The sequence below is a fragment of the Anolis sagrei genome, chromosome 3, assembly GCF_037176765.1.
Source record: "Anolis sagrei isolate rAnoSag1 chromosome 3, rAnoSag1.mat, whole genome shotgun sequence".
Lineage (NCBI taxonomy): Eukaryota > Metazoa > Chordata > Lepidosauria > Squamata > Dactyloidae > Anolis > Anolis sagrei.
In genome coordinates this window covers 153,963,531-153,983,812 of record NC_090023.1, presented here as the reverse complement: position 1 = coordinate 153,983,812, position 20,282 = coordinate 153,963,531, and the positions used below count along the sequence as shown (strand labels likewise).

Below are 20,282 nucleotides of genomic sequence, written 5' to 3'. Positions count from 1 at the left end.
CGATGCAGCTTACAAATGCCAAGGCCTTGATAAAACAACAGCATAACAATACACATAACATTATAAAGCAAATCAAAATGTTAAACAATAACAGTAAACAATAAAAACAATACACCATAACACAATAAAACTAGGGCCAGGCCAAATGTAATGGGTACAGATTAAAATGTGCTGAGTATGACAGGTGAAATGTAGGATTTTAGGGTAAGTGCAATGTGCAGACAATCTTAAATCTCTAATAAAGTGCTTAGGTTGTCCTGTACATGAAAGACTCATAGGTCTTTCATGTACAAGACAAACAAATAAATACATAAAAACCAGATTATTAAATACAATAAGACACACACCATTAAAATACTATATAAGCCATTAACATGCTCCATAAACCAGCTGCACCTTTAAAATACTACATATAATACTATATGAACTAGCTCTTGCATAGTTGAAAACCAAGAAAAATTCAGTATTGTTAAAACTTAAGCAAGAAACACTCTGGATATAGAAAGCCACACTGTTATTAGGCAAAAGCATCCCAGCTTTATTGTATTGTCCAATGTGTCACATGACAGATTCAAAGTATGACAGCTCAGTTTAGTTGTTTTACAGTTTAGTAAGGGTTCTGGCCTAATTTGCTTTAGGGGCCATTTATCTGTCTTTTGATGATCTATTGTTATCTGCGACACCACTTTCCTCCAATACCACATTTCAAATTAGTCTTTTTTTCCTAATAGCGTTCTTACTTTCCAGCTTTTTTCATCTATACATAGAATTCAGAAACACTGCAGCATGAATGATCTTAACTTTGACATCCAAAGGTGTAGCTTTACACTTAAAGATCTTACCTAGTTTCCTTATAACTATCCTAAGTGTGAGGCCCCTTCTGATTTCTTGCCTATGCCTTTCATTTTGACAGTTTAAAAAATCTGTTTGCCAACAACTCATGTGTCTGGAATGCTGGAGGATAAAGATAAGTGACTGGTTGAGCACTTGCTGATGTCATAAAAGTTACTGGCCACAGGTGCCTCAGTATTGTAGCCATAGCAATACTATTTCTAAGGTATGAGCTAGATACTTGTGACCAGTTGTCTCAAGGCAGCTGTTTCCAAACTTTGGGAAGAAAGGTGGCAACCATTTAGGAGCATCTGGAATATCCAATCATACAATGAATGATTACAATATACACTCATATTAAGATCTCATCTGTGAAACATGACAACATTTAGTTTGCTACATCTCCTTGTCTTACTCCACTGCAGATGATGACTACTAGGCCTGGGTAACAACGGAAAAATTTGTTTCTAAAATCGATTTGTATTTGGGGGGGGGGGGGGTTGTTTCGATATTTAAAATAATTACAAAATTTTCCTTTTAAAAAGTTCGATATTTACGAAATTTCGTAAATGGTAAAAAATTAACGAATCGATTTCCGAAACAATAATGAATCGATTCGTTAATGGCGGACGCGACCGCGAAATACGCTAAAAAACCTCCAAAACCTTCTGAAGCTTCCCTCTCCCTCTGTTGTTGACTGTTGGTGTGATATTATAATTTTTTTTCACTAATTAAACCATAAAACTGGCCCAGACATGCGGAAATAATAACGAAACTACCTCAAAACAATAACGAAACAAATACAATATCGAAATACGAAGCATTTACAAAACGTTTTTGAAAATTCGTTTTTTTAATAATTGCTCCAGAATGGTTCGTTATCGTTTTGTAATTGAAAAAATTAACGAATTATTAACGAATTACAAATTAACGAAACGAAACCGCCCAGCCCTAATGACTACATATGTATTGCTGCTAGAGGTGCTGAGAGTATATTTATTTTATTCTTGTTACTGTGTCCCTTTAGATTATTTCCAGACTCTGGTGATCCTAAGGAGAACCTACGACATGGTTTTCTTGGCTAGCTTTGTTTGGAGGAGGATTATCTTTGTTTTCCTTTGAGGCCAAAAGAGTGTGACTTGTCTAAGGTCACTGAAAGAGCTTCCATAGCCAAGGAGAGATTCTATTCTCTAGAGCTCAAAGCATTGCACTTTGCTGGCTCTCTTTATGTATAGTAAAGGTTTCCCTTAGCATTGAGTCTAGCCATGTCCGGGGAGTGGTGCTCATTTCCATTTCTAAGCCAAAGAGCCAGCATTATGCACAGACGCCTCCTAGGTAATTTGGCTGGCATGGCTGCATGGAGCACCGTTACCTTCCTGCTGAAGTGATACCTATTGATCTACTCACATTTGCATGTTTTCGAACTGCTAGGTTGGCAGAAGCTGGGACTCACAGTGGGAGCTCACCCCACTCCCTGGATGATTTCACAAAAAAGAGCATCTATCCAACTTTATCGGAGAATGTTAATGTTCTTAGTAGAGGGGGAAAGAAGAATTGGCTGAAATTGATTGATTACATTTAGTAGCTAGGAAGTAGAGAGAACAGGTCCTTCTTCCAAGTTCTCCAGTCTTTACAATTTGAACCAAAACCCAGTAAAAATATACAGCCAATATCAAATCAAAACAGGAACCCGTGACATGAAATGTGCTATATATGCCTAAATATATATTTACCCAAAAAGAAAAAAAAGATCTAGTTATAAACGAACAGTTTGTTATGCAAAAGCTTGTGCATGAAATCATCTTTTTCCCCCTTTAAAATTGTCTTGTGCTATTATTTGGATTGGGGGGGGGGGGTCCAGTTATAGCATAACAATTCAAGAAAACTAAACACAGAATATGGAAAAGTGGGTTTATCCAAAAAGGAGTGGTATTGTACATCTTACTATCTCTCCGTTTGGCTGTAGTCCCTGTTTGGTGAGCAGATGGTGTGCAGATACTCAGAGAAACAGAGCATCTGGCAACATAACCTGACATTTCCTCAGGATACTATAGAAGCTGTCGGTTGTAGTGCAGCTGGCTAATGCACCTGGCTTGGCTCCAGGATATCTGAGAGACTGTCTCCTTCTCAATGAGTTTGCCTATAATGTGTGATCTCCACCAGAGGCCCCGATGTACATCTAATTTGCAGGAAAGGCTAGGTGGGTGAATATCAAAGATGTGGCCTTTTCTGTAGCAGCACCCCGACTTTTGATTATAAAAATACTGCTATTCTAGTAACCCTTTGATGGATTTCAATACTTTTTTGGATTTCTTTATAATACTATTTAGTTTTGGTCCCTATTTGATTATCATTTTATTATATTCTAGTTTTAAACAGACCAGAAAAAAAAGTTATAGAAACTTGAAATGAATAAATGCCAAATTTCTGGAGTGCCGCAGGGTTCCGTCCTGGGCCCGGTCCTGTTCAATATCTTTATTAATGACTTAGATGAAGGGCTAGAAAGCATGATCATCAAGTTTGCAGACGACACCAAATTGGGAGGGATAGCCAATAGTCCAGAGGACAGGAGCAGAATTCAAAACGATCTTGACAGATTAGAGAGATGGGCCAAAACTAACAAAATGAAGTTCAACAGTGACAAATGTAAGATACTCCACTTTGGCAGAAAAAATGAAATGCAAAGATACAGAATGGGTGAAGCCTGGCTCGAGAGCAGTACGTGTGAAAAAGATCTTGGAGTCCTCGTGGACAACAAGTTAAACATGACCCAACAATGTGATGTGGCGGCAAAAAAAGCCAATGGGATTTTGGCCTGCATCAAGAGGAGCATAGTGTCTAGATCTAAGGAAGTAATGCTACCCCTCTATTCTGCTTTGGTTAGACCACATCTGGAATATTGTGTCCAATTCTGGGCACCACAATTCAAGAGAGATATTGACAAGCTGGAATGTGTCCAGAGGAGGGCGACTAAAATGATCAAGGGTCTGGAGAACAAGCCCTATGAGGAGCGGCTTAGGGAACTGGGCATGTTTAGCCTGAAGAAGAGAAGGCTGAGAGGAGATATGATAGCCATGTATAAATATGTGAGAGGAAGCCACAGGGAGGAGGGAGCAAGCTTGTTTTCTGCTTCCTTGGAGACTAGGACGCGGAACAATGGCTTCAAACTACAAGAGAGGAGATTCCATCTGAATATTAGGAAGAACTTCCTGACTGTGAGAGCCGTTCAGCAGTGGAACTCTCTACCCCGGAGTGTGGTGGAGGCTCCTTCTTTGGAAGCTTTTAAGCAGAGGCTGGATGGCCATTTGTCAGGGGTGATTTGAATGCAATATTCCTGCTTCTTGGCAGGGGGTTGGACTGGATGGCCCATGAGGTCTCTTCCAACTCTTTGATTCTATGATTCTATGATTCTCTCTCAATCAGTAGTGTGCACGAGGTCCTTAGACAAATATGTAATATACCAGCGAGAAGAACTTGATTGGAGATTTACTGCTGCTCAGGATGAGTATGTCTGGATTTGATGGTTTACTGGTCTGACAGAGTACTGTGTAAATTCATCAACATAATTAAGAATTAAATACATTTTTTAAACACTGCAAGTATAATTTGTAATGAATCCATATAACAAAAAAGTAAACTACTACAAACATTTTACATTCCATCTGCATGCTGTCCCAATTATAACTTTAAAATTAAACATGCATGCCAATGTCTTCATATACAGTACGAATAGATATGTATATTATTATTTACTATACAATAAGATTAGTACACAGCAAACAAGATCACTATGCTGGCTTTTGTATTGGATCACACGTTGGACACTTCCCAAGTGTCTAGTCCAAGGGTCCTCAAACCTTGTAAACAGAGGGCCAGGTCACAGTCACTCAAACTCTTGGAGGGCCGGATTATAATTTGAACAAACATGAATGAATCCCTATGCACAGTGCACATATCTTATTTGTGTTGCAAAAAGCACTTTAAAAGAATACAATAATTAAAATGAAGAACAATTTTAAGAAATATAAACTTACTAGTATTTCAATGGGAAGTGTGGGCTTGCTTTTGGCTGATGAGATAGGATTGTTGTTGTTGTGAGCTTTCAAGTCATTTCAGACATAGGTTGACCCTGAGCAAGGGCTGGGTAAATGTCCTTGGGTGGCCATATCCGACCTCTGGGCCTTAGTTTGATGACCCCTGGTCTAGGACTTTGTGTTATATCAGCAAATAACTTGTGCAGGTCCAAGTAATGTGGCCTTTTGCAGTTGACAGGTGGTAATTTTGTCAGTGCCAATTGTTTTCAAGTGCTGGCCAAGGTCTTTAGACGCTCTACCCAGTATGCCAATCACCACTGGGACCACATTTACTAGCTTGTGCCAGAGTATTTGTGGTATTATTATTATTATTATTATTATTATTATTATTATTATTAAGAACACACACATACACACACACACACACACACACATAAATGGAAAACAATATTAGTATGTATTGCTGAAGGCTTTCATGGCCGGAATCACTGGGTTGTTGTAGGTTTTTTCGGGCTATATGGCCATGTTCTAGAGGCATTCTCTCCTGACGTTTCGACTGCATCTCTGGCAAGCATCCTCAGAGATTGTGAGGACCTCACAATCTCTGAGGATGCTTGCCACAAATGCAGGCGAAACGTCAGGAGAGAATGCCTCTAGAACATGGCCATATAGCCCAAAAAAACCTACAACAACCCAATATTAGTATGTCCAGTGAAGGGGAGAGCCTCATATGTATCTATATCAAACTAGACTCAGAGAGACTTATATGGACCTCTTCACACTAGACTCAAATGAAGAAAGCTAGTATGGTGTAATGGATTGAGGATTGAACAAGAAGTACAAGAAACCAGTGTTCGAATCCTCACTTAGCCACAGAAACCCACGAATAACCTTGGACAAGTCTGAAGTTCTTAGCTTTAAAAAGGGCAACTGCAAAACCTCCTCCAAATAAATCCTGCCAGGAAAATGTGATGAAGGGCCATGATATGTGCAAATTGACTTCAGGGCATGTAACAAACAAATGTAAGTGAACATAATCAGCTTATAAATGTTCTATGGATAATAAAATATAGCAATATTCTGTATTAAGAAATGGGGAAACAAAATTAAAAGAATGCAAATTAGGGGTTTTTGTACAATTTCCCAGAGTGCCAAAGAACAAACTTTTCATACTTCCCTACAGTTCTGTGAACTTTATGTATTGGAAGCTCTACCAATTGTTTATTTCACTGTTCTTAATAAATAGTGCCATGCAGCAAATCCAAATTACTCTTCCCATGGATCTCTGAGGCAATATTGTACATCCCATAAGCATTTTCCTCCAGTATGGGATATGAAGCAAACAGAAAATGTAACTAGGAGACCCACCAGCAAACTCTTTTCTGTGGGCTCTAGGCTTCATCCTACATCCTAGCTATCTTTATTCCCATTCTGTTCTCCCATTCTGCTGATGGTATGAACCCAGCAACAGGATTTTTGGTTTTCCAGAAGCAAAGTACCCCATCAGGAGGTCTTCCCTTTGAACTATAAAGACAAAGGTTCATCATAGACACTCTGAAGGGAAACAAACTAGTGCAGATTGAGTGTCCCGTATTCAAAACACTTGGAACCTTCAATTGGTCCATGATACTAACAGAAGCGGGACGCAGGGAGCATACAACCCCCTTGTTGTACCAGCTCCACTGGCTGCCGATTTGCTACCGGGCTCAATTCAAGGTTCTGGCATTGGCCTATAAAGCCCTAAACGGTTCCGGCCCAAGATACCTATCCGACCGCATCTCGACCTACGAGCCCACCAGGACTTTGAGATCTTCCGGGGAGGCCCTGCTCTCGATCCCGCCTGCCTCACAGGCACGGCTGGCGGGGACGAGAGATAGGGCCTTCTCGGTGGTGGCTCCTTGGCTGTGGAACACCCTTCCCGTGGACATCAGACTGGCTCCTTCCCTGATGATATTCCGCAGGAAATTAAAAACTTGGTTGTTCAAGAAGGCGTTCGAACAAGAAGTGCAATGATTGGTAATGACTATAGCAGTGGTTCTCAACCTGGGGTCCCCAGATGTTTTTAGCCTACATTTCCCAGAAATCCCAGCCAGTTTACCAGCTGTTAGGATTTCTGGGAGTTGAAGGCTAAAAACATCTGGGGACCCCAGGTTGAGAACCACTGGACTATAGGAATGGAACAACGAAAAATGATACTGGATTGTGGTTTGGACGATGAGACGACGCGGAATGGCTTTTGTAGTAATGATGATGTTTTTTGATGATGATGTTTTTGTTAATGCTGGATTGTGGATCATTTTATATTGTGTCTTGAATTTTGAACCTTGTTCTTTGTATGTTGTACACCGCTGTGAGTCGCCCCCGGGCTGAGAACAGCGGTATATAAGCAAAGTAAATAATAAATAAATAAATAAATAACCTTAGTGTTTGGATTTTTGTTAAATGGAATACCTATATTTGCATATAATGAGATTACTTTAAGATGGGACTCACCTGAACACAAAATTAATGTATGTTTCATATGTATGCCTTATACAAGTGGCCTGAAAATAATTTTATATGCAACATTTTCAATAATGTTGTGCAAAAAACAAAGTTTGTGTACACTGATCCATTGGAAAACAAAGGTGTCTCTATCTCAGCCACTCATGGATCATTTTGGAGTATGTTGGATTTTGGAATTTCAGATAAGGAATGCTCAACCTGTACCACATTCCTCTTTCTCAAAATTACCTTCTGAAATACCAAATTGCTGCCTAGGTCTTCCATCTGAGAAGGAAGGCATGCTATCACCAGGGAGGGATTTTTTATATATAATCAAGGCATCACATTGCTACAAACTAAATGCTAGTACAATATTAGCACAGTTAGACATGATAATTTATTTCTGACTTCCAATTTATGTATGAATGGTCCACTCAGCAGCCACTAGCTGTCAAAATTATTTCAACAGGCTCCAGACAACACAAACAAATTTAAATCAAGTCATAGTGAAAAGCTAGCTTATTGTGTGTGTGTGTGTGTGTTTTTTTTTTTTTTAAGGAAAGGAAGCTCTCAGATAGCTTTTCCGCTCTTCAATGTTTACACTTCCATTAGAGATTTTTAATGTCACATGAAAACATATTTAGCACTGAGTGTGTGCACCAGCTGCAAAACTCTGCTAGTTGATGCCAACTTTTGGGTGAGGCCCAAGAAGTTGCATAGACAGTAAAATAGTGTGTGACACAAAATATACCTTTGGACATTGGACAACCTTTTGCAAAATTAAAGGAAATATAGCTCAAGGTGTCCAAAACTGTAGAAATCCTGTCTAAAAGAAAATCAGGTTCATGAAAACTAAGACTGCTTGTGAACTTAAACCTCGAGATCCTAGCTTTTAAGGCTTATAATAACATCAAGTACTGGAGTTTTCCATGAACCAGCAGTGGAAAGCAGAATTGGTTGATGGTACCACAATATATATTTCTGTATCTGGCTATACAGTTCTGGCCCAGTTTACCTGTCCTAATGTATTTCCCTCTACGAATGACCAAGGAGGATAAGATTATCCAGGGAGGCCCTGCTCTCAGTCCTACCTCCTTTGCAGTCACAGCTGGTGGGAACAAGAGACAGGGCCTTCACCATGGTGGCCCCTTAGCTGTGGAACTCCCTCCCCAATGCAATTAGATCTGCCCCTCCCTCATGACCTTTCAGAAAAAAAATCAAATCCTGGATGTGGGATCAAGTGTTTGAACAAAATATGGATCAACTAGGAAGATAATGTTTTTAGTAGACTGCATTGGATTGATCTGGATAACTATTTGAACCAGCAAATTGTTTTTAATTGAATGTTTATAATTGTTTTAAATGTGTTAATTGTAATTATCATTTTTAATGTATTGTGTTGGCATCTAATGGGTGCCTGTTGTAAGCCATCCGGAGTCCCTCTTCGGAGGTGAGAAGGACGGGATCTAAATGCTCGAAATAAATAAATAATAAATAAATATATATGGCTAATGCCTGAGGAGCACAGGATGGGAATGGCTGGGCTATTGCATTACTGATGTTCTCACATAAAGGCCAAAGGCAAAACAAGGCAACCACTTACTAAGATTTCAGCCAAAGCAGCTGCTGAGATAATTGATTACCTTACACGTAGGATGGTGATACAAGTGGTCTTCTCCAAGCAGCCACTTATCAATGTACCCGGCCGCACCGCCAGTGCAGTTAGGGTATTTTCCATCATCTCCGATTCCTCCAGGGCCCAGGTAACCTCTGTAGAGAGAACACACAATATTAATTGCATCTGTCAGTTTTCCAAGCATTGCAACTGGTCTTATGTTTTGTTACAAGAGAGCAGACTGATCTGAAAACAATTTGTGAGTTTATTTTCAGTCCCCAAATAGCATTGACTACATATGCACTATTAAGTAAAATTATCTTTTTGATCTCGGAAGACCCTCAAAGTTGGAATTCTGGCAACCACCGGGGTTCTATTTGTTTTGTTTTGTTCCTCTGATCTTTCCTTGGAGTGGAATACAATTTTAAAAATGTATTAGAATAAGGCATTCTGAAAACATGCTTCTCTAATTGAGACAAACCATCTGCTGCAAAATCTCTACAAAATGCATCCCAGCTAATTCAAACGTTTGATGTTCCTTTGCTTTCTCTATCTCTGAAAAACAATGGAATATGGTATCATGATTACACTATAAAAGTAGTTCTATTGTGTCAATATTTACCGCTCAGATTTAGCTGCGACGACAAATGCGGGTACATATGTTAGCCTTTTCTGACGGTATGTACTCATATTGTAACCCTGAAACTTCATACACCCCCTATCAAGTTGTTAATGCTTATTTTCACATTGGCAGGGCTACAACTGCCCCGCAATGGGCTTCCCATGGGCAACTGGATGTCCAGTACTGGAAGAGATTTTTGGCTTTGGTTTGATCCAGCAGGACTCAGTTGACATTCAAACACAGTTGAGGTTTCATCAGAAGTTAAGTACCCTGCAGTTTTCCAACAATTGCCATAGATTTGAGGGATTTCCAGTGATTACTTGGGTTGTGTCCTTCAAACAAGGTTACTGCGGAAACCTCATGATCATTGAGTAATATTTGCATTTATCTAGAAGTAGCTTAAACGTAAATTGAGGTTCACTGCTCATTCACCAGATTTCTAGGGCACAGCCTTCCAAATGCTGTTACAGATATCAAACTCATTGATTCTGCCTGTGTATTCCCCTTCAAAATGTATCTTCATAAGCACATATCATACTGACCTCATCTTCCAAGAAAAGAAGATAAAGACACATCTCTTACTAGGAGTCATCTCTGGCTTTGTTACAAATAACCTTAATAAAAGGGAAAGCACATGGCCACTGCATTAGCTAATAAAACTGTAACGGTTTGGCAGGAGGTCTGACTGTTTAATCACTTCTTTGGTTGTGCAGATCTCAACTTTGGACTCATAGAGTCATCGAGATGGAAAGTACCATGAAAGAGCATTCAGACAGATCAACAGCCTCTTAAAATGTCATGGCTGTGTCCTCCGAGAAATTGGGTGGGTGAGAAATGAACTTTGGGACATCAAATGGAGTTTAGTACTTTCATCCTCTGCCTCGCAGTTTATCAGTATTCAGTGAGATAATACTGGCAGTCTATTTTAGCATAAAAAAAACATAAAGGAATCCAGTAGCATTGTTGAGACTTACTGGGGGGAAAACATTTCTCACATACATTTTTATGGACTTCAATTTATGCAAGTAGTGGAGACAATGTAGTGTGTGTGTGTATGGAGGATAGACAGACAGGCGGATGGACAGACGGATGGACAGACAGACAGATAGAGTGTGCAAGCAGGAGAGAGAGAAAAAAGAAGAAGAATGGAAATGCAAATGATATAGGAGTGATAGTGACTTGTAAATAATATGTGGTTGTAAAGATATGTGGTTGTAAAGGATAAAAACACAAAGGCAGGAGCCAGATTTTGCAGAGAAACATGTGTAAAGGGGGTAAAGTCTAATGCACTGATAACACAGGCATGAGGATAAATCTTTTGTATACTGGAAACCACTGCCTACGGATTAGTATTTGTTGATATACCCTAATTCAGCTCTTTTTCTTTCATCTTTCATTTATTTGCTTGCTCTAGAATTGCTGCTTGAATGTCCCGGAAGGTCAGCAATTGTTTGTTGGATACTCCTGTTTTGTAATGTCACGGTTGTGTCCATTTAGTTCAGCTTGACCCAAATATTGTATACAACAGGGTCTTGGTATCTGTTGAGGTTTGGTTCCAAGAACCCCTACCAATAAAAAAAATGTGGATTCTCAAGTCCCCTTATATACAATGGCATAGTAAAATGGTATCCTTTGTATAAAATAGTGAACAACTCTATTTTTAAAATTTAAAAATAAAATTTATAACCATGGTTGGGTGAACTTGTGGCTAGAGAATCTTTGGAAATAGTGGACAAATTACAGTTTATGCCCTGCCTGACCTACCGCACCTGCCTGGCCTATCATCCTCTCTTCGGGGCTCTCCTTCTCAGGAGCCCCCGTGCCCAGTGTTTTTTGGTGTGATGGACTGGGCAGCCAATCAGGGGCTTGCTCTGGCCTGTGCCCAGATCAGCTGCACATGTGCCCCACTTGATTATCCCAAACCATTGTATCTGCCTTTCCTTGCAGATTCCTGACATTCATATATCATAACTTGTGGGTGTGTGGCATGGGCCCTGGATTTGCGTACCTCCCCATTTTATCGGTGAGGGGCGAGTGTCCTGGTGGTCTAGGGGTGTAGCAGTACCAGTGTTCCAGGCTGGAACTGGTCAGCTCTCTGCCAGGGATCCCTAATGTTGTGAATCAGTATCTGCCAGTATAGGGCTGTCTGATTCTTGATCCACGACCAATGCATAGCTGCCAACCCAGTTTCTCACTGTAACCAAAAAACAATTTGTGGCCCTTGGTTATCCCAAACCATTTTATCTGTCTTTCCTTGCGGGTCCCTGGTGGGGGGAGGTTGGTCACCATTGCCTATGCAAATACTGATGTCGCACCTCAGGGTAGATTCACCTTGCTTAGAACACCACACACACCAAGGCTGTAGGTTTTGTAGTTTATTAAAGAAAAGGCAAAGTCTTAAACACAAAAGCAAAGTTGCAAGAGTTCAATAGTCAAACAGGGTCTTAAATGCAAAGGCAGAGTTTCCAAAGTCCAAGGTAAATAACATGAAGCATAATCCATAAGCATTGATCAAACAAGATTCCATGGCAGCATGACAGAGTCCCAAGAAGCCAAGATCGACGTCAAAGGCCCAAGATGCCAAAAGCATTGCCCAAAAACCCAGGCAATCCCAAGAAGTTATCAGGGTGTTCGCTGAAGTTGCACTGACAAAAGGTTGCCTTCAATCAGGTCACTAAATATACCTTACCATCATGAAAGCATTCCTCTGATCTCTAACCTCTCTCTTGTTTGCAATCCTCGTACTACTGTGAACCCCGAGTAGCAAGCGACTCTCCCTATCGAACTGTGGAGAGCCTTCAAGGTCAAATAACTCATTATCCTGGAGCTGGGAATCAACAGAATCGGCAGGCAGGGAGTTGCCAGGCTGACTCGCCTCCTCCGCCTGCACCTGTGAAGTTTCACTAAGATCAGAAGCATCTTCTAAAACAACATCCCTTCCCATGGGAAACTGGAACTCCTCATCTTCAGCATCAGCATCAACGTAGTCTGTATCAACAATAGGAACATGCTCAAAAATCTGAAACCCATCATCCTCTTCCAGCTCTTCCTGAGGCTCCTGCTGAGCCACAACAACTGATTAGGATTTGTATGCCTTTTGCAATCTTTATGCAGTAATTGAGTAGTTAATAAATATTTGTCAATCATTAAATAAATCAGAAATTCTTTAGACTGGATATTAAACAGACAAGCAAAAAATGCAACAACATACCAATGGCAATTGGAGGGGAGAGAAAATCATGTTGTTGGGCAAAATGAAAGGCTTGTTTGCCTTTTCAAAAGCAAGATTAGACTTTGTTACTTTGATAAGCCTTTGAAGACTGAGTACTTAAAAGGAGTGGGACTGTGCTGTTTTCTTTGTCATTGTAATAGTTATGTGGCTTTAAAAATATTTTAAGGATAGTTTAATTATATTTTTGAACTTTTGTATTTTGTATATTTTCAGCCATGACTTTTAAATCAATTTTAAGCGATGTCTTTTAAACCATTTTTTAAACAGACACCTTGAATCCCAAATCAGAAAAAGGGCAGTATATAAAGAAATAGTTATACAATCATGTCCACGGCCCATACAAACATGTCTTTTTTGAATGATTGTCTTCATTTCAATGTAATCAGGTTATTTTACTCAACGTTATTGCTTTGGCAAAATGCCTTATATGTAGTAGGTCTACAAAAATATTGTTCATAATATAATCATCATCCTCATCCTCATCTGGAAAGGGCAAAGGCTTTAAAATAAGATGACAGAGGAAAGGAAAAATGTTACATTGGAGTAATAAGACTAGACCTTGTTTACCAGGGTATGATAGGATAGAAAAACAATATCAACTCATTCTTCAAAAAACATCAACCAGCCAGTATTCAAAATAGTCTCTAACTCCTGGTGAGGGACAAAGAGAACCACAAACCCCAGTCTTTGTTTGCAAAAGCTAGATATGTTGTTCACTGCTCTAGGAAGATTTCACAAGGTACAGAATGTGCTGTCATTGTGAAAAGGGGTGATGCCTCACACCTTCTCATAGTAATATATTAATATGGATTGTCAATACTTGGAGAATGAAGACCCTCTCTACAAAAAGACAAAACACTATCAAGAGGTATGAATCCACTTCATTCACTTTGGGCATGACAGGTGTTTCGATTGCTCCCTAAATAAAAATACTCTCAAATGAAATTTTCCTTCAGTTCTTAATTTTTTAGCATTCAACTGGGAATCCAGAAGCACAGTTTAGGCATCCAAAAACATGCAGCAGGCCCAATTGTCAAGGGAATGTAAGCACATGAAGTAAATACATGAGTTGTAGATGATAATGATTCCAGTTCCTTGCACTCTGCAATGCTATAAATTTGGGGAATTGGATAAAATTTTAATGGAAGCAAAATTCTTGTTGGGCCAATGACTCCGAACATCATCATATTAGGGATTTTTACCATCCTAGGACACTTGGAGGACACTGGGTGGATAGAACCTCTTGGATGCCATCAGATGATGCATAGCTACTTCTGGCATGGCTCCATCCTTCCAGCATGCTGCATGCATCCTAGGATGCGGAGGCTTTTCGTGTTCTCATAGAGGAGAACAAGGCTAGCGGGGTGGGGGGGGGGAGAGGCCGAGGAGCAGTAATTCCCCCTGTGAGATAGGCAAGAGGATGATGCAGGGCATGGGGCAATGGTTTTTTGCACTGCCCCCTGAATGCGCCACGATGCATGATGAATCCCCTCACAGTCGCTTGTAAATTGGGCCTCAGTGTGATGAGCCCAATGTGATGACCCCAAATGTAGTTACAGTCCTGAAAGGCTTTGTTGTTGTTAGCTGGCTTCAAGTCTTTAGTTCTGACAATCCCATAAATGGGAGGCCTCCAAGCCACCCTTACACTCTGCTCAGGTCTTGCAGAGTCAGGGACATGGTCTCCTTGGTTTAGTCTCTCTTCGTACCATCTTATATCTTACCATGCAATATCATCTTTTTCAGCGAGTCATGTCTTCTCATTATGTGGTACATCTAATTAAGTATGACAGTCTCAATTTAACTATTTGGCTTCTAGGAAGCATTCAGGTTTGGTTTGCTCTTATAGTCATTTATTTATCTCTTTGGCAGTCCACAGTATCTGTTGAATTCTTCTCCAAAACTTTATACTCTTTAAGTTTAAGGATCGTGTCTAATTCCTTCATAACTGCCCTTTTGAGTTCTTCTGATTTCTTGACTGCAATTGCCACTCTGATTGTGCCAAGATATGGAAAACTGTCAACTATTTCTATGTCTTCAAAATGTATTTTAACATTATGTAAATCATCTATGGCCATTGCTTTTGGTTTCTTAATGCCCAGCTGTAAAGTTGTTTTGCCTTGACTTTCTTCAATAACCGTTTCATGTCTTTTTAAAAAAAATTCTGATAGCAGGATGGCGTCATCTCCATATCTTAAATTGTTGATGCTCCTTCCTCCAATTTTCATGCCTCCTTCCTCCAAATAATAATACTTGGTAAGGTAGAAAGCAAGTGGTGAGAAAAGGGGACTCAGTTAGAGAAGACACAGTACTGAATCTGCAAGGCTGTTGATGACAGGTTGACTTGGAGGACTCTCATTCTTGGGACAACATAAGTCAAAGTGGACTTGACAGCAGTTAACAACAAAAGAAGACCCACTAAACATCACAAAGTAGCCTTCTAGTCTATCAATTTGTATAGATCAGCATACCAAAGATTTTAGATCTGATGTACAATTCAGACATTGTTTACAACTGATAGGTATTGTTTTATATTATATTATGCATACGTTTAGAATTGTTGTAGCAAATAAACCTTTGGTCTGATATGTCATCATTATTACATTCTTACCCTGAGATGATCCCACCAATATAACTGTATGTGTTTAAAATACTTTGTCTAATCTGAGACATAAGAAGATACCATAACTGTTATCTCAGCAAACACTCATTGTGGGTCAATTTAGAGACTGCCCAAAATAACATCACCTAATTGTCCCAATTTCAGCCTCCATGTATAAACCTACATATCTCTTTCCTTATAGTTCAGGATCCTAGTTCAATATTCATTGGGAAAAGAGGATTTTTTTCCCTTGAAAAGCTTATATGAGTGATTTATGGCTTCACATTAGCTTCTACACAGAAATATATTAAACCATCATACCTTTTCTTGGGCAATATGAGTTAGAGGAATAAGGAACATTCAGTTTTTTGTACATGACTGAGAACATTTTCCCCCATCTATTGCATTTTTCTGGCATATAATTTCCTTCCAAGAACTGAAATCTAGGGTTGTAGCCTAACAGTTACAAATCTCTGTTATGTCCTTTGGATACATATCATGAATATTAATTCCCCATTGCAAGAAATTTTGCAATAAAAACAAAAACAACTCTATCAATAACAGACATAACAGGTTTAAATGATACAGAAAATGGGAACATAGTTGTTACACCAAATTGAAAATTAACAGTAACTACCTATTGGCCTCCACCACATGTCTTACTAATATTTCTTCTCACATGGAGGAAACAGAACACTGGAGGGAAAGTTTGTGGGAGAGCAACACTGCAATATTTTTGCAGAAAAGACTTGCTCTCAATTTCATCTGACTCAGCTATGCCCACTCATAGTTTTGTGGTGGGCTGTTTACCAGTAGATAAAAATGTAGTTAAAATAAATATAGGAGAAGGTGGGATTTTGTGCAACTTGCAAGTAGTGTTTTGCTGCTCACAACACAAGAGAATTTAACAGTCACCACAAAAACATGTAGCCACTTCAGCCCATAGCTCTACTAAATCAGAAGAAACCCAGGTTTTGAGATTTCAAGGTGAAAACCTGAGAGGTAGAAACTACACTTGTTAATGTCACAGGGGGAAGACTTTGGTAATGGCATTAAGCATAATACCATAAGCATTGCCAGCAACTGTTTAGAGTGGGTCAACTAAATACAAAACACCAAGGACAGTTATATACTGATCAAAAAAGTGATAGCCAGGTCTAACTCTCTGATCCAGAGGTGACAAAGTAGTCCTCATTGCGCAGCCACCCTAAAGGTCACCCTTCCCCCATATTGCAGCTGTTACCAAGCACAACGCTTCACTTATTTTACTTTTCAGGTACCCTGGATGACGTCAAGGGAGGGGACAGGGAAGGAGACTACCATCCTGTGTTCCCAGGAAACTTGAGTCTGGAGACCATAGGATGACTGTCAAGGACCATATCATACTGGGTTTGTTTTTTTTGCCCCTTATCACGGTGGAGCTCCTCTTTGGCAGCAGATCTTGATGGATCCCATTAGATGGCACAGGTCGAGGTCCTGCCCCATCTGTGAGTAAAGTGGTGAGGAAGTGTTGCAGTCTAGCTTTCTCACCACCATGGTCAGTCAATTGTCTTTTGAAGGAGCTTACAGCAGCAAGGCTGGAAACACACATTTAGAAGCATCGAGATTCCTCTGCATGCTGTGAGGCCAGGAGGGAAGCTAGCAGGCCCTATAACACTGGGTCAAGCTCTGTGATCTGAGAACTCTAATATCTGGCTGATGGGTAGATTTAGAATATTATATCAATAATTATACCTAATAGAGATAAATGATTTGCCCAGTACTGAAACCAATGTCAAATACATGTGTCAGAAAACCATACCTATTGAAATACCTGTATTTACTTGAATCTAATGTGCCATTGAATCTAATGCACACTTCAATATTCAAAACCCTGGAACCAAAATAGTATTTGCTGCTGAATGTAATGCACAGTGGCCAAAAGTGCACTTTTTTGTAATTTGCATAAGTTGTTTGCTTATAATTCCTTCTTCAAAAGCGTTTTAGAACATCAAAACTTTCAGCAATGGAAAACAAGACCTTGGGATGCATCTATGCAGTAGAATGAATCCACTTTAACTGCTGTGGCTCAATGCTATGGTGTCACGGGGGCTGTAGTTTGGGATCATGGGAGCTGCCAAAGAATTTATTTATTTATTTATTTATTTATTTATTTATTTATTTATTTATTTATTTGCTATATTTATATATTGCCCCTCTCAGCCCGCAGGTGACTCAGGGCAGTTTACAGTCAGCACCAAAATCATAAAACACAATCAAAACATTAATATAAATATAAAACCAAGTAAAATCAATCAATATAAATAAAAACATGTATCATTTGGGTCTCTTTGTTAAAAACATTGTCCTCACTAAAGTACAAATTCCAACACTGGGTAGCATTGATCTGTGGCAATTAAATTAGATGTGAGGCCCAGGTGCAGCTCCTGAAGTAGCTTCCCATTTTGCTTTGGTCTAAGATTCCTGTAAGATGCAAATCTAATGCATTGCACACCTTCATCTTGGGAAAGTGATATAGCAAAAAAAGTGAGCATTAGATTCGAGTAAATAAGGTATTAAATTACTCATACAATATGATTTTTAGTTCTTCCAAACCCAATAAAGCACAAGGGCAAGTGTTGTGGTAGATTTCAAATACCTAAACAGCACAGGCCAATTTTCCATTGGTTAATTTGCACATGATAATTATCTTTTAGTGTTTCCCTCTAGGATGAAATTGACAACAGCTGAACTTGCCTCTAACATTTTTCTAGTTAAATTTACCACCCCACCGGCTCATATATGACAAAGCCAATAAACGGTTCCCCATTCAGCACGCTATCAGACTTGTTATAATTAAACAACTAATGCCAGATTAGAATAAGTGTCACAAAATATGGGAGAGGTCACAGGTTGAATCAGCTAATTATTTCCTTTTATTTTCAGAAATAAATCTATCTAAAACCATGCCATTCTCTCTCTTCACATTTCATAGAAGAAAGAATTAGTTTTACTTTTACTGTTTTAAGGAAATCTCTACATTTATTTGTGAAGAGCAATATTACACTGCTACCTCTTAGGTCAGAACATGTGGAATGGGAGTATTCGTATTTATCTGAAGTAGCAATATAATTTCGCCTTGTTCACAAAATGTGCAAATGCTTGCATATTAACATTAAGACAGATAACATCGATCTCACGTAGCTCTTCCTCAATCCCTTGTAGGTACCTCAAGCTGTGCCTGCTGATGGCTAGATCATTATTTTAAATGATAAAACAGCAGGACATGTAATATATGACAGCATTGCCTTGCAAGTGCCTTTTTGAAGGATGTATGTCCTGGGGTGTATGAAAGAGCTTGAGAAACATTGCCAAAAACATCCAACAGTTTAGATTCCTCTGTTTGTGTCAGCCACATTAAGTTAACATCTCGCCTCTTATTTTCTACAGTCTGAAGCAGTGTTTCTCAACCTGGGGGTCGGGACTCCTGGGGGGGTCACGAGGGGGGGGGGTTAGAAGGATCACCAAAGACCATCAGAAAACACAGTATTTTTCTGTTGTACATGGGGGTTCTGTGTGGGAAGTTTGGCCCAATTCTATCATTGGTGGGGTTCAGAATGCTCTTTGATTATAGGTGAACTATAAATCCCAGCAACTTGTTGTTGTTCACTCGTTCAGTTGCTTCTGACTCTTCATGACCTCATGAACCAGCCCACGCCAGAGCTCCCTGTCAGCCGTCACCGCCCCCAGCTCCTTCACTGTCAAGCCAGCCACTTCAAGGATACCATCTATCCATCTTGCCCTTGGTCGGCCCCTCTTCCTATTTCTTTCCATTTTCCACAGCATAATTGCCTTCTCTAAGCTTTCCTGTCTTCTCATTATGTGGCCAAATACTTCATCTTTGCCTCTAATATCCTTCCCTCCAGTGAGCAATCAGGCTTTGTTTCCTGAAGTATGGACTGGTTGGATCTTCTCGAAGTCCAAGGCACTCTCAGAACTTTCTTCCAACACCACAATTCAAAAGCATCTATCTTCGTTCGCTCAGCCTTCCCTATGGTGCAGCTCTCACATCTGTAGGTGACTATGGGGAATACCATTGCTTTAATTATGTGGATCTTCATTGCCAGTGTTCACTATCTTCACTATTTTATTGAGATTGGTCTCCTCCCAAGAAGTAAACGTCTTCTGATTTCTGGCTGCAGTCTGCATCTGCAGTAATCTTTGCACCTAGAAATACAAAGTCTGTCACTGCTTCCACGTTTTCTCCCTCTATTTCCCAGTTATCAACAATTCTTGTTGCTACAATCTTGGTTTTTTTATGTTTAGCTGCAACCCATCTTTTGCACTTTCTTCTTTCACCTTGGTTAGAAGTCTCCTCAGCTCCTCGGCTCCTCCTTGCTTTCGGCCATCAAAGTGGTATCATCTGCATATCTAAGGTTGTTAATTTCTTTCCAGTAATTTTTACCCCAGCCTTGCATTGATCAAGCCACGCATATTGCATGATTTGTTCTGCATACAAGTTGAATAGGTTGAGTGAGAGTATATCCCAGCAACTCCAACTCCAATGTCAAGATCTGTTTCTCCTAAACTCCACCAGTGTTCGCATTTGGGCATATTGAGTAACCGTGCCAAGTTTGGTCCAGATCCATCATTGTTTTGAGTCTGGATGTAGGTGAACTATAACTCCAAAACTCAAGGTTAATGCACCAAAACCTTCCAGTATTTTCTGTTGATCATGGGAGTTCTGTGTGCCAAGTTTGGTTCAATTCCATCATTGGTGGAGTTCAGAATGCCCTTTGATTATAGGTGAATATAAATCTCAACAACTACAACTCCCAAATGACAAAACCAATCCCCCCAACCCTACCAGTATTCAAAATTGGGTG

At 39.7% G+C, this 20,282-nt stretch overlaps 1 pseudogene; it reads right to left on the bottom strand.

The window, feature by feature from the left end:
* Positions 1-20,282, bottom strand: part of LOC132770189 (heparan-alpha-glucosaminide N-acetyltransferase-like) — a 201,918-nt pseudogene that overhangs the window by 60,253 nt on the left and 121,383 nt on the right.